Raw genomic sequence first — 15,983 nt, forward strand, 5'->3', positions numbered from 1 at the left:
AAATTTGAATGGATAGATATTAACCACTTTTCTGGGCTCACCTAGCTTGCCGGTAGCCTGAGTCAATTATTTCATTAGTTCCAAATGTTTTGGAATAATATTCTTTCTCTTCTCACTTCTTCATTCTTTGTTATTACTTGTTTTATTTTTATTGTGTGGGTTGTTTTTTCTTTTCTATTTTTTAAATTTTATTTATTAATTAACTGAAATTACCTGAATTGATCAAATAATTTGATTTTTTTTTTCCACAGATAGAACATGTGAGCAGTAGAAAATATTTAGGAAAGCATACCTTTTCCTCAGAAATACAGGAGTCAGGATTACCATGAAACATTCTCATGAAGAAAGTAACACTAATGTATTTCACATTACCTAACTTTACTCTTAAAATTACTATAATTTCAAGTGGGGTTTAAATGATTTTGAGTTTACAAGGAGGGCATTTTAGCTAGAGCTCCCTAGCTGTGAGAGCTACAGTTTATACAAGATGAAATGAGGTTGTGTGTACTTGTAATGTGGTGTTCATTTTAGGAGACAGATTTCATGCTTTTATCCTGTTGTCAGGCACTTTGGATTAGATCCCAACAGGGACTTTGAGAACACAAGCCAAGGATTACCAAATTTAACTTCAGAAGGCATCTGGCTCCAGGGTAAGATCCACAATTGCAAGTGCAAAACCTAGGGTTTTTAACTTGCACCCATGCAAACATTTAGGTACCTCAGTATAAAGCCTAACTGCATTAAAAAAAATATATATATATATATAGATATCTATACATATATATAGGGTGAACTAAAAGCTTATTTCAATTTGTTCAGATGAAAACACTTTATGATTTTTCCCCCCCCCACCCCCCCTACTTCCCATACTTTTGGTTGTAATTCCTCTCACTTTTCAAAACTAGATTCTTCTAGCCCCATGGAGGCAGACTTCTTTTGACATCTTGTTCGTGTAGTCTTAGCATCTTACACGAAATGTACAAGCAGACACAGGAAAAGCATGTGGAATGCAGTACATTTTGTGGAAAGTGGAACAAATTCACTGGGAAGGTCATAAAATCCTTGACTAGGGTCTCTGCTTGATTTCCTAGGAGATGTTATTGACTCCTTTTAAGAGGATGAAATGAGTCTTCCACGTGAGAACCTTGAGCTACCAGTTGTTTCTTTCCACTGTGGGGCCAAGTAGATGAATGTGCTTGTGAATATATATACCTTGGTAAGTTAATGTACTACCCTGAAGAGGAAATTGAGTTTGAATTGTTAGTACATAGACTGTGTTAAATTGGATGATGAGAAAATCTATAGGCATCATTGTTGACATTAAAAATAAATCATTGGATTTACTGTGATTTATGAAGAGAAAGAAATTAAAGATAAAGGCAGGGGGGAAAAAAAAGCATCTTTGGAAAAAATCTGTGTGACCTTGGTAGCAAATGTATAGACTGAAAGAAGTCTAATTATCGGGATTTGTGAACTGAATAAGTTATTGAATTTCAGAATATTCTGGGTATAAAATATATGCTAAAATTACTGATTTGAAACTCATAAAAGTACAGTATGAACCACAAGGAACATGAAGCAGAGCTATTCAAAGGAATTATTTCCATGATAGTGGTAATTGTAGCAAGCATTAAATTATTCTTCTAAATGTTGCTTTGAATGTAACATTGCTGCATTTTGTGATACATTTTGGAGATACATAAATACCTACAAACAAGAGCCTGCCACCATCATCATTTGACACCAAGAAAACCCCAACATAGAAATGTATCCTGTGCATAAAAGACAAAATTATCTTTAGACCTAGAGCTGCTCTGAAGCAAACCATCTCTCCCTGATCCTAATGAGCTAAACAGCACTCGTCTTTAGTGCCACTTCAGTACAGACTATTAGGAAATGAACCAATTTTAGGTGAATATTTATATTTCATCCAGATGTGAAATGTGAAAGAAGGCTCTAGTAAACCAAAAATCTGCTTGAGGTTCAGGCTATAAGTACTCTATTAACCTACAGAATAGCTTTGAAGTTCCCAACAATTTTCTCCATTATTTTATCTAATTGAGTTGGTCTCATCATTTGGACAATGCCATAACAAGCAAGCGAACTACATTTAAACTTAATAATAGTGTATAGCAGCTTCACTTTTGGGATTGAGTCATAAAGAAACTATTACCAGAAAATCTATTTTTTGAAGGCATTGTACAGAAGTATCAGTTTCTAAGCTCAAAGCCAGTCAACTTGTGCTGTTCCAGTGATGCCATGAATTTTCTTACTTTCTTATATAAAAGCCCTTCAGAGAAAGTGACCTTATTTACATTTTCTAATTGAATCATTCTAAAAGTTCTCACAGGACTTAAGAAAATCATTTTCCTCAGTGTACACACCAGCCTACATAAAAGATAATATATTTGAACAAATCAAACATTTTAATACATAATAAAATAAAGGAGAGCTGTATTTCTGAAGTGTTCTTGAAGATATCAGAAGTGAAAAGAATGCATTCATGCTTCATGCAACATCTGTGAAAAGGAAAAGGTTTTCCTACAAAAATAATGCCATCAAGCAAAGTCTGATTGTTTTTTTCCCCCTTCTCTATAGTTGCTATCCAGTTTATAGTTGGTAAAGCTCTTTAGGATCGACATTATCAAAATCATGTCAGAATAGACAGGCAACTAGGATCTTTTGAGATTAAAATGAAGTAGAATTCACAACTGCACAATCTGGATAATAATGAATCACTTTTTCTGAAACAAATTACATCTTTACGTGATTTTGCGTATTTTGAAAAATGATCTGACTGTAGCTCCATGAGTTCACCAGGCTTTGCAGATTACTCTTATTAAGATTCCATTATTCACAATTGCAATTGTATGTTGCAATGATACCTCCAGTATTAAAATGTTTACCAGTCCAGGAAAGAGACCTGCTTTTTGTCCAGAAAGTTTATTAAATAACAAAATAAGGCAGAATAGTGTGAGCAGAACAAGGTGGAGAGGGAATGAAGAGTAAGAAATGTGGTGATAATCACTCTCTCAGCCCTTCCAGAGCTATGATGGTATTCTACCTGGAAAGAAGGGAGCAGGGGGAACAAACAAACTTAGTCAAATAGCTCTCTTTTCTTTTAACAGCTTAGCCAGGGTTACTGACACTGAATCACACTAAAGAATCATTGCTGACAGGAATTATATTTTTGTAGCTGATGTGTGTTTTCAAGATTATTTTTTTCAATAAAAATGGGAATAAGAACTGGAGATTTCATTTTCTGTTAAGAAGAAATTATATTAGTTATGCATATTGTTATTTAGGGGTGAATACATTGTCATGATATTTGATGGATGAAAAAACCCGGGAAAGCACTTGTGGATCATTTTGTTGACTGATAAATATTTAGAAGGCAAGAATGGAACAGTAAATTGCATTTTAATTCCCTTTTTTATGTATTATGACACAGAGGAGATTTGATACTTAACACGTGCTACCTATTAAGCTAAGTACGTAAGAACCACGAAAAAGTGACTCAGTTCATCAGTAGACACTACATGACATTCTACTGACTGTTACAGACAGGAATAAACTAGTTTGCTTCTGTTAGACTGAGCTGTCACATCAGTTCACTCTGCTGTTTCATCAACGGGAAAGAGCTGTAAATTTCTCTGGTTTTCAAGGTGAATTTTCCCTCCTATCACCCCAAAGATTCACTGAAATTTAAACACTTGGTTATAGTTTCTCCAAGGGGTAATCCAAGCCATTTTAAACAAATTTAATAGTTTCAATCTTCACTTCTTCTTCATTTTTTTTTTTTCCCCTCAGCATTTATTACATGTACAGTAGCCTAGAAAACCAAATAGAGCAGAAAGTCTTTAAATAATCCATCACAGAATAACTCATAGCCCAAAGACTTCTAGTGAGAAGCAGAAAGAAAACAGATTCTCAGGTCTGTTTTCCTTGTTTGAAACAGGAATTTTTGTCTTCGTCCTCCTCTTTCTCCATTGTAAGTTTCTTTGCACAAAGTAATTGAACAGTTGTTGATCCAAAACAGAATAAATCCTAAAGTGGAACATGACACCTAACTTGAGACATCCAAATATTTATTTTTTCAAGGTGAAGTTTTCACTTTAAAATGGGTGCATTAAACTTCATTAAACTTAATTTTCAAAGTAGATTAAGCAATAGTTGCAAATCTCATATTACTATTCCTCCTTTCTAGCAGTGCTGGATTAACATATACACTTGCCTTCCTAGTCATTGGATGTGGTTGGAGGCATGTAGTTATACAATTAAAATCAACCACATTCCAGCTCAAGAACTGTGGTTACTTAGTTCTTAATGAGTATATCTACGTAGCGGTCTAATAAGGAATTTAAAGTGTGTGTTGTTTTGTTTTCACTAAATTCATTTTAAGTCTCCTGTGAATAAAATTTCTTAGTATTTGTTTTCATTGATGTTGCAACTTCAGTTGGCATAATACTGTTATCCTGGGAGTATATGAAGGACTAGATAAGACTTTTTAATTATTTTTTTTCTCTATAGAGAAACCATGATGAAAAATTCAGGAAATCTCTAATTTGTGTACCTATCATTTGGTGAGTTCTCTATGATTGTTGTATTTAGCAATTCATATATTTTTGCCTAAATAGAAATGCAAGTTTTTACTACAATTCTCTACTGACTGCTTCAGACCTAAAGGGTGCCAAGTGTACATATTTAGTCAATCTGCAAAATGACTTTTATAAAAATATAGGTTTCTTTAAATTATGCACTTGGAAATTATGTAAATAGTCCCCTTTAAATTATATACAATAATCAGATAGTCACTATGAAATCAGAGATTAGATTTATTTTTTTAGACTAGGCTGCAGTTAGACTCAGCCCTTCCTGTTTGCAAAGATCCCTTGCTTTACTCTGTGTGCACAGATATGCATATATATATATATATATATATATATATATATATATAAGGAGAAAGCCAGAGAAAAATTATGTTTTAGATTATAAGGTGGGAATGAAAGGTATTAGAATGGAAAGTATACTCCAGATGTTTTAATTGTTGAATTTTGTGTTGCATTAATGTATCGTTTTATAATCTCATGGGTGCATGTCATATTTGAGCAGGGAGGAGGAGAATAATCAGGCTGTAAATGAGGCTTTAGAAGGGCTCCACAACTGAACAGCAGAAGGCTGCTCCTGCCATTTCTTTATTCTGCAGCAGGGCTATGAAGCTTCTATATGTAAATTAAGGGTATTGAGGGAGAAATGTTCTGCAGCCTCATGAGAAATAACAGTGAATGAACTCAGAGGACTGAGAGCTGGGGCTAGAAAGTCTGTGTGTTCCTCCCTGTGAAAGATGTGTACACGTGAAGGGCAGAATAACCTGAGCAAAGCTATACCGTGGCTGTACAGTACAACTGTAAGAGTAGAGAGACAAAGAATTTATACAGATCTTTGGAAAAACACATGTAAAACAAGTCTCTCTAGAGAGCAGTACCACTTTACATTAGCAGCTGGCAGGGAGTGGAGTAACGTGTGTGTGTGTCCCTGCCCATACACTGGAAAGGAAGGAAAGGCAAAGGAAGCCAAATATAACATTTGGCTGTAGTTAGGAGCTGTCAGAGGAGAGATTAAGGCCTGGTTAATCCAACCAGAGGAAAAACAAATGATCAGAATTTCATCTCTCCCCTCAGGATTCACAATCTAAAACTTGGTCATAAATGTAAACACTTGCTGTATAAGAAAGCATCTTTCTTGCTGAAAAAGTGTTTGCTTTGAAGGACTTCATAACAAATTCTCTTTACAGTTTATTTGGTTCACAACAGGTAAATTTAGCTGGAGGAGAATCTTGTTCCTTAGAAATCAAAAATGTAATAAATATGGATTTAACTCACAATACAAAATGAAAAATTATCCCAAAAGTTTCATCTGAAATAAAATTCTACTACAAATTTAGTGTGCTATCACAGTCCCTGAACAGATGAGACTGTGAGTGGAACAAGAAAATCAGATTCTGATTAGAGACAAAGAATTAAACCGAATCTTGAGGGCTGCAAACATTTTGTTTTCAAGAAAACTTGAGTATAGTTACACCACAGTAACTAGGGATATGAAAATGTTTAGAAAAACTGTACATTATACATGGATTACCTGTAGTCAGCACCCTGGGCACAGGAACTGCATCACAGATGTGTTCTATTAGTTCAACTGCAGCATTGTGGAAGTCAGGAACAAATACTTACCAGAAAAATGGATTTATTGTCCCATACCATTACTGCTGATAATTCAAGAAACATTTCTGAAAGTAAAAAGATATTAATGTTACTTTACTATCTACATTATTTGTTTGATAATTTGATTATAAATTTTTCCAAACTGAATGCTATATAGATATTGATGTTTTTAAGTTTGAATTTGTTGCTGGGTTTCTGGTTTTGGCATTGTGGTTTGTTTTGTTTTGTTTTCTTAACGTTCTAGCTAGTGTTAGGTAGAGTGGGAGAATAGGAGGGAAATTATTCTTGAGCAAGTGGTAGGGCTCCAATCACTAAATAAAAGGATTTATGGCTCTCCTGGATGAATTAGAAAGATGGGCTTTAAGAATTACTGTCCTAAAGAAAGCAAATGCATACTAGGGTTTCCCCCCTCTACCTCCTACATTCTCCTCACCATTGTCTCATTCAGTTCAAAATAACTTTGCACCTGATGATTCAAGGCTATGTGTGAATTAATCAGTGGAATTTGTACAATTTTTTCTTTAATATATGTAATAAATGGGGCAGAAAATGGTTTACAAAAATTAAGATTTTGTAATTAAGACAGCATAATTTATGTTGCTCTAGAGAAATCCATTTTTGTGGCTCATTAAAAAAAAAAAAAAAGATGGTCACTTAAATAAAACTTTCAGGTCAGTACTTTTGTGCTAGGCACGGATAATGCAATCAGGCATCCAGAAAACATGATCCTGGGGGTGTGATGTGCAAAACTGAAGAGCACTCAGAGGTAAACTTCAGTTAAATGTACTCTGAGAGTGTATCTCTGAGGTTTATACCCTGCTGAATTAGACTTATTTATCTAAAAGTAAGTATCTGCTTAATCAATGTGATTTAAGGTGCTCTTCAGGGTTTCCCTGAAGAACATTTGTAATTCTTAATTTCATTTTTAATTCTTAATTTCTATTTTAATCCCTTTGCATTTATCATTTGGTGGCAGAGCACCTCTGCCTGAAGAATTAAAAGAACTAGCAATCAAACAGAGTTTCATTCATTTGCTTAGTTTATATTAGTACAAATATGCACACCATTTTAAGTGCATATAATGAAATGTATATTTACAATATACGAAGCAGCTAGTAGTTGCTCTTAGAAGCATAAGCATAATGAAATATACAGGAGCTTAAAAGACCTGAAAGTTCTGAAAGTCCTAATATACAAGTTTCGAATACATCTGGTCTGTTGCAGAAAGGAAATAAAAAAGCACCAAAAAGAAGAATAAACACAGGTCACTTATCTCTAGAGAATAGATTATGCTAAGACACTGTTTTTCTATATAAAACTGCTTCTTGAAGGGAAAATAAATTGAATGCCGTGCAACAAATGCATGGGGCCACATACAGAAAAAAAAGAAATAGGGACCATGGAACCTCTTGGACTTTCTTGCTTATGTTCCAAGGAAAACAAACAATAGCAAAAAGGGCGTGGAATTACAAATACAAAAATGAATTTTGTTTCAATTCTGGTGATGAAACATGCATAAAGCCTTTGAAATTAATGTAGTAGCTCTTCAAAATCAGACTAATATAAACTCTTTTCATTTATAGTTTTTAGGTGGAGTTTTTTGTTGTTTTTTGGGGGTTTCTGCTTTTTTGGGGGGGTGTGGTTTTCTAACTTTTTTTTTTTTTTTTTAATGGAAAACCTCCTAAATGACAAGGTTATAATCAAGGACAGAATAGACATATGGTAGATAACATAAGCAGTCAAATTAAAATCTAACAAAGTTATATATAACTTCACACAGCATTAATTCTCAGCATAAAACATCTGTAATGTACTGTGAGCTAAATTATGAATATTCAATTCTATCTTGCTTTAACTTTATTAATAGTATCAATATTTACTATGCCATATGCAAAGCTAATTAAAATAATAGCGTTGCATTAATATACATGAGTTGACTCAATTTGCATGGATCATAAATGCTTTATAAAGCTTAACAAAGAACACATAGGTCAAATTCTGTTTCAATTATTCAAGTCAATTTTACATTGGTTGGACTCGCTTGAGTTTCAAGGTATGACAAAGAATATACCTTGTCATAATACACATGAGAATCACTTTGTTCACAAATGAAGTGCAACCATCCCTAGAGTGAACATCTGCCATTTTTAATTGCGTACTGCAGCATTACACAAGATAGGAATCTAACTGTAGACTACTGAATGATCAGAATGTTTCAGATACACAAAGTTTATCCATCACATGACACTTTTTGATAAGTGGTTTGCATCAAAATGATACACAGCTGTGCTTAAAACAGTACAGTTCTCCTGGTGGAAATACTGCTAAAGTATTGTGACACCCACGCACAGATTGCATTTAACTAACCTGTGTAACTAAAATTTCAGAATTTTCATAATCACAGTTCTAGAGGGGATAAAATCTATCTGTAAAAAATGTTCCAGTAAGAAATAGCAAATAAGGGAAACACTAGTGGGGAAAAAAATAAAATAAAATTGCACTACGTGCAACTTGCACCTATTTTAAAATGTGAGATGTGAGATATAATTCAATTTTACTCCAAAATAAGGAAAAATACAAATATAAAAATTTGTGAAATATTAAAGAAAGAGTGTTGGCTTGTGTTTACTTACCCATTGGTGTCACAGATACTGGGGCTAATGCAGAGACTGTCACAGTCTACTTTCATCTCCATGCCACCCTCCTTCAGGAGGTAATTTCTTCAGACTGAAATCCTCTCAGCATTGGTGGGCAAGCTTTGCTCTGACTGTGATTAATAAAAAGGAAGAACATAATTATCTTTTAGGATACAAGTTTGTGTTCAAAGCTGAAAAGCATGGAACACAAATTAACCCCTTCACACATAACACACACAGATTCTGAAGTTTCCCACATCCAGAATCACATTTCACTGTTACTTATCCTGCCCCTATATATCTGCCTTTTTCCATTCTTGGGCTCAACAAGTTTTTTGTTTTGATTTTTCAAGGAAATGTCTCAAATACAGTACTGAAAAATACTGGCACCAAAAAAATCAGGAGAAAAAAAGGATTTAAACGTGGCATCAAAATTACTTACATGATATTCACACAATAACAGGAAAAATGTGAACAAAACAGTGTCTGCATTTACAGAAGAGCTCCTGCAGGAAAAACTGTTCTGTAAATAGCTTTGGGCCTGCTCCAGACGCATGATAGATGTTGCAGAGGTGGTTCCACAGCTCTTACAGATGGCTACAAATGTTGTGCTACAGCTTGTAACAGTTGAGCACCTGAGAATTTGGATACTGGTTAACTATCAATTATGAGTGTGTAGTAAGAAACTGAGATACTGAGCAGCTATACACACAGACAACCTCCAGCTGGCATATGGTGTTTGCAAGGATGCATGGCATGTGTGGGTCAGACGATCCCATTACATCCTATACAGAACAATAACAAATAAAATGTGGTTTACAAAGCTTCAAGTTCACTAATGCTTATGAATGCCACTAGAAATTAATGTACCACTGCTGACTAGGGCACAGAGGGGTGTGTTTGGGGTATCCACAAGTACACGAACAATCTTCCAATGTCCTCTAACATAAGCATTTAAATATTGACGTTTTGCTTAAAAATCAGATTGAGACCAAACAATATAACCCAAACCAAGATCAAAAAAGTGGCTCTAAACCATATCCTATTAGCAGTTAAACAGGAGCACTGAATACGGCGATTCTTGACATCAGGTTATTTCTGAAAAGATTTGAATTCTAGAAGGGTTGAACAAATCCTTGTTCTTAGAAAATGTAAGTGTCAAAGTGCGGAAGTTTCAGCTCACCTTGGCAGAGTTTTCTTTGGCAAAATAAGTGCAATCCACACCATTCTTCAGATACTCAAGTAGGGCGGGCAGCGAGGAAATAGCTGGGAGCACATCACAGTCGATTCAGCATGACGGTGCATTCAGTGCCTGAACAGATTGCATGGGGAACAAGTCAACACAAATCTAACCTTACATGTATGTGCTTATCCTCATGCCTGGTTATATGATCGTGTTTCTGTTAGCTAGTACCAGTCTTAAGAGAGACAATATGGACTAGAGATCTCTTGAGGAGTTAACAAAAGGGAACTTGGAGAGCGTACAAAGAAAGGCCCTACCTATGACCAGTAGCCAGGGTGAGCGTGGGGAGACGGATGCATTATTTTGACTTCTTTTTCCCTCCAGCCTGCTAAATTTCTTTCTTTCTGGATAAGCCCAAAATAGCTGAACACAGACACAATGAGAACATTTTCCTTTAGTTACACGAGGAATTTTCTTGGGAAAAGGTGTCTGATTCCAAATTCCTTTTTACTCTAGATGTCTTAGCACATAGTTAGACAGTACACTTGGGAGATCCTTGTTGCCTAAACTACTCTATGGGCTGTGTTTAACATCTAGGCAGACACAGTATGTCTTTAGTTTAAAAAAAAAAAAAAAAAACCACTAAATTATAGATGAACATTTTCATTCTAATGAAAACATTGCAAACTGTAGCAAGAAACAGCAGTAATAGTAAACAAAATAGCAAAAGTAATAAACCAGTAGAAATTACCTGAGACAGCCGTTAAAAACATGCAGATCATAGTATGGTTGCAGTTGTCATCATCATAACCATATGCCTCCTACAGTGGTCCAGAAAAGCATAAAGACACTGTTTGGAGAAAAACAAATAAGACTGCTAACCTTATCTGTAACAAATCCGTTTAAAAAAGTAATTTGAGAGTGCCAATAACAAGAGATATCCAAAGGGCAGAGAATGGAAACCTTAGAGAAAACTGTGAGAAGAAGTTGCTGAGCCCCGTCCTCCCCGCAGGCTCTGAGGGTACTGCACAGCAAGCAGTAATAATTAAATTACTCACAGACACTTATAAGGAGAGGGCTGTCAAGTGTTCTCGCAATAGCACAGTTAAAATTAAAAGCCTCTTTCTTTTCTGCTGTGGGCATGAATGAAGATGGAGCATTTGTACGCTCAAATTCAGAAAGCAACTTTCACCTTGAGGGTTATAAACCATACTGCACGTGCCCCTTCCTAGCTTAAAACTCTTATCCACTGCCAATGAAGGAGGTTGTGACTGTGTGTGTAGAAATCCTGTTCTTGTCCACCCTTGTCCCTTATATCCTCCACTCTAAATAATAACCTTTTTTTCCATATTAATCTGTTTGTTATCAGCATTCAGGAACTCTGGAAAACAAACCACTTTTTCCTGAATAGTCTCTGGAATAAAGGTCATTATGCTTGACCCCTTTTCAGTCATTGCAGAGGGATGGGGAATTATGTTGATTTGTTTAACTTAGGCACTAAAAATCACATTTAACCCACTTTCTCCAATGTGCTTGTGTTCCAAAAAAAGAACCAAATATACCGGAAAGGTATTTTTACCCAAAGGAAAAAGACACAAAGGCACACAAATCACACTTAAATTGTTTTTTTAACCTACTTCACTGATAATCATTTATGCCTTAGAAAATGTTATTTCTCCTCATTTCCAATAATTGCCAGAGAACATCAGACTGCTATGGCATGGATAAAGGTCTCTAACTGTCACTAGCCCATCTGTTTCTCCTGCATCTATGCCACAGAAATTGCAAGAATCCCCAAAATAACCATGACTTTCTTGGGGCTAAAAACACTGTCACAAAAATTCCACATCTTAGAAGCATTTATATGTACAATTGTAATGCTTCTTTGTTTCACAGCTCTGGTGTAGAAACAGAGAAGCATATATTTGTGCTATCAAAAGGAGCAACTCCAAGATCCTGCTCTAGTATCCCATAACATGGCAGAGCAGTGGATGTCTGTTGCCTGTCTAATCTGCTACCAAAGAAAAAACAAGACAAAAATAGGCAATGCAGTAATGACCTGCAGGGCCACAGGTGTGACATAACCCCATCATGGAAGTTCTGAAATACTTAACTGCAGATAAGAAACATGAAAAATCTGAATTTCTAAATGAGAACTCTACCGGATACCCCAACACTCATTAGAAATGTGTGTTAATAGAAATATAAGGGGTTTTTAATCCTTTCACTTGGGTTGGCTTCTGTTTCTGCAAAAATATCCTTGCCCTCCCTTAAATTAGGATTTTTGGATCAGACTGTGCACCGTTCTATACAGAAGTTCACCATCTTTCATTCTTCTTTCACTGGTGGCATCCCTCCTTGTCCCTCAGACCTGTTCCAGAACTCTCCTGGGTAATTTACTTTCTATTCTGTGCCTGTCAAAGTCACCTCAACTTTGTGCATTACAGCTGTAGCTGTATCTCACCCTCCATAGGATCAGTAACTTATTATATTACCTGTTTTCCAGCAGCTGCCCTTCCTATATAAACCACCTGCTCATTTTACTCTGAAGACCTTGCTTCTCACAGTTCTTGGTAGCTGTTGTCCTCTGTTTGTGGCTGACTTAAAATGCTCAGTTCCTAACACGTCCTGTCTTTGGTGGCTGAGTTTCTCTTCCTCTCAGCATCTCTTCACCTTTCCTGGGAATAAAAAGGGACTTTTGCCATTTGCTAGTCCAGGATTTCCAGGTGGGCAGCACCTGAGCCAGACCAACAGCCATGAAAAAGTCCCAGCCTGTGAGTCAACTGTGTTATGAATGCATGGGGTTTCAGTGTTATGAATGCATGGGGTTTCAGTGTTTTCAATTAAGAGCTGTACATTGCTTTCACACTACATTGTGGAAGTGCCACAGAGCCCAACATTAACCTCTGTCTGAGGTCAGTGTCAGGTACATGAAGGAGGTATTAGAAGAGGACAAGCCTGAAGTGATATGGCTCCTGCCATACTGTTTCCATCAATCAGAAGTTCATTAACTTCCTTATTTTATTTCTTTTAATTTGGTTAATCATATCTGAAACCTGGTAACATATGAATCTCTGTGGAATCCTGTGAAATGTGGCAATTATAATGAAATATCTATATCAACAAATAATTAACTCAGTTACCGCTAAGCGCAGCAAGTCGTGCTCTTTCCTCCGCTCTCTCAGTTGTGAATGCAGCCCATTTGTGAGTTACCTGAGGCTACAGCTGCCACATTTTGTCTTTGCTGATATGTTCAATAGCTTGGGATCTACTGTGCTAAACAGATAAAATGTTTTGAAGCAAGTGCTCTGGGAGAAAAAAAAGCAGCAGCCACAACACTGTTATATAACTGAGGGGGTAGGGAGATAAAAAAAAATAACCTGAAAAATTTAGATTTTTCTTAGATTGAGCTCTTCCACGCTACACTGTCAACACAATAAAAATGTTTCAATGTCATGAACTAAGGAAATAAGGATAAGAGGGTACATACATTGTCTGAAAGGTCAGTGATACTAGCTTCAGAAGTTTAAAAAGTATGAGCTGAAGAAGAGCTGAAAGGAAGATCCATCTAGTAACAGTTTTTCAGGTAACTGGAAAAGATCCAAATTTTGGAAATCCCACCTGCCTGGCTTTTTCTTTATGCCTGCAATACCTATGTTTTGGTAGATTAAACTTTGTACTAAAACAGTCACATTGCATTGCATACCTCTCAGCTTCAGGGCTTAAAAATGCTACCACAGTATTCATTTTTTGTTCTGCTTAAATTAATCGTTAGCTTCCTTGGAAAACAAAGTATAAAATTGCATGATACACAGTGAAAATTTACAAATGCCATCATGTAAGAATTTCGGAGGATCTGACAGCTGAAAAGTGGCTGCAATTCCTCACATCATGCGTTTCTTTGCTTAACATATTTTCTTGTCCAGTACCAACCTAAACTCATATAATGCCTGCAGCATCCTATATTAAGGCCCCAAAGTCCTCGTACTGAGGTTAGACCTGCCACCTTCTACCTTAACTTGATACTTAAGCTTTTCTGGTGGAAGAGACAATGACTATAAATACCCACACTCTCTCTAGACTACGTTCAGGTCTTTTGCTAGTTCTTCAGAAAAACTCCCAGCTTATTTGACCTTCTTTGCATGGAAGCTACTCTACACCTTTGAACATCCCTTTTATTCTTCTCTAAGCCGTTTCCTATTCCATCATTTTTTTTTAATTATTATTTTTATTTGGGAGGACTATATCTATACACACTATTTAGTACTTTTAGACCAGGAATAAATCACAGACATACACACCAGCTTAATCACCAGGGAGTGGGGTGGTAGTGGTTTCCTTTAATCTCATAATTATTCCTTTTTTTTTTTTCTTTTTTTTTTTTTAAACACAGTAAAGACTATATTTCCCTTCCTCCCTCACATGCAGGTTTTTTGTGGCTGAAAACTCTGTGATAGCTGCTTGGTGGAATTATATTACTGTACCATGAGCACGTCCCACATGACATACCAACAAATGTGGTATAAAAACATCAGCCAAAAATACTGAAGATCTATATAATGTGAAATAGCTTCTCTAGAACTGAGATTTTAGGATAAAAATTTGGCCAAAAATGTTTTTGATATATACTGGCACACATACACATGTGCACATACACATATGCAAACACACAGCCACAAATGCAAAGCTCGTGCTATTCTCATTCTGTACCAAAACCTCCATTACTGTTAGTTTGATTCTTCACCTATCTCACCTCTGGCAAATATATATATATATATATTTTTTTTATTTTTTTTTTAAAGAAGTGTACGCATCTATTTATCTGCCTTGACTGATAAAATATCACCAGGTATAATTCCACTGACTCTAATGGTTCTGTGCTGTGCACAAAGATTGACCTCATACACATTACAAATACTTAAGTGTGTTATTTTTGAAAGGTTATAATGATTTTGGATATTCTGAAAAACTCAGAGAGGAATATAGACAAATAGCAAGACAGGCGAGAGAGCAAGGGAACATCCAATTAAGAATGTCAAAAGGATTTAAATGCTCTGCTTTCAACTGCTATAACTACTTATGTATTTGGAAACCCAGGCTGAAAACTTGTCTACCCTCCTTTAAAACCCATCATTAAATGTCACCACTCTCTTTGATTTTACTCAGAATACACCAGGTTTTAATTTCTTCTTAATGGAAATATGTTAAAAGTTACTTTTAAAACACATTTTCCAGAAAGTATCTTAAAATAAGAAGCATAAATTAACATTTAAAAACAACTCTGTCTTTTCTTTCCCTCAGATAATTTAAGTTACTAGACAGCTTTTTAAACTTTACAGTTTAAAATTATGAACCTATTGTTAAAACATAGCTGACACTGTACTATGTTAAACAGTGTGACAGAATCATTTTAAACTGAATCATAAAAGACTTTTCGATTGACCGCTATAGGGACTCCATATGTTCTGATGTGTACAATGTGTTGAAACACAAAAAGAAAAAGTCATATCAGCCCAACAATCTACAGTCTATATAGGGAATAAAACGGTATGTATACTAGTACTTAATTCAGATACTATGAGATTTTTGTGATTTGGTATTTCTTGCTTACTAATGCATGAGGGGATAGACTTACAACCTTTCGCAAGGTTAACACCTTCAAATGTAAATCTGTAAATACAGTGTAGCATCTAGGTAATGAAATATTTGAATATGGGTACTGCTTATGGGAGTGTATTTCCTGCTTATTAAAAACATTTCCTACAAAAGACGAGCACTATTTATTTTTTTATCTTATTTTATAGTTACTATATAAATTAACCCTCTGGTCTTCTACTGTGGCAACACATTTTAGACAAAAAAAATCATCAGACTAGATCCTTGACATATAAAACACTCTTACAGGATATTAGACCTTCCAGTTTTCCAAAGATGATGAAAATG

General features: G+C 35.5%; 2 long non-coding RNA genes across 2 annotated transcripts in view; one reads left to right on the forward strand and one right to left on the reverse strand.

Moving 5' to 3' along the window:
* The first annotated feature begins 929 nt into the window (after window positions 1–929).
* Window positions 930–15,983, forward strand: part of LOC110354920 (uncharacterized) — a 68,589-nt gene continuing 53,535 nt past the window's right edge. Inside the window, exons 1-2 of the long non-coding RNA XR_010472241.1 lie at window positions 930–1,216; window positions 4,531–4,583. This is a non-coding gene — a long non-coding RNA (uncharacterized LOC110354920). The remainder of the gene's footprint in view (window positions 1,217–4,530; window positions 4,584–15,983) is intronic.
* LOC110354919 (uncharacterized) lies at window positions 8,855–11,314 on the reverse strand. The gene is made up of 3 exons (XR_010472620.1): window positions 10,792–11,314; window positions 10,041–10,169; window positions 8,855–8,988 (listed from the first exon to the last, which is right to left on the reverse strand). It is a non-coding gene; the product is annotated as an uncharacterized LOC110354919 (long non-coding RNA).

Source organism: Columba livia, chromosome 4, assembly GCF_036013475.1.
Source record: "Columba livia isolate bColLiv1 breed racing homer chromosome 4, bColLiv1.pat.W.v2, whole genome shotgun sequence".
Classification (NCBI taxonomy): Eukaryota; Metazoa; Chordata; class Aves; order Columbiformes; family Columbidae; genus Columba; species Columba livia.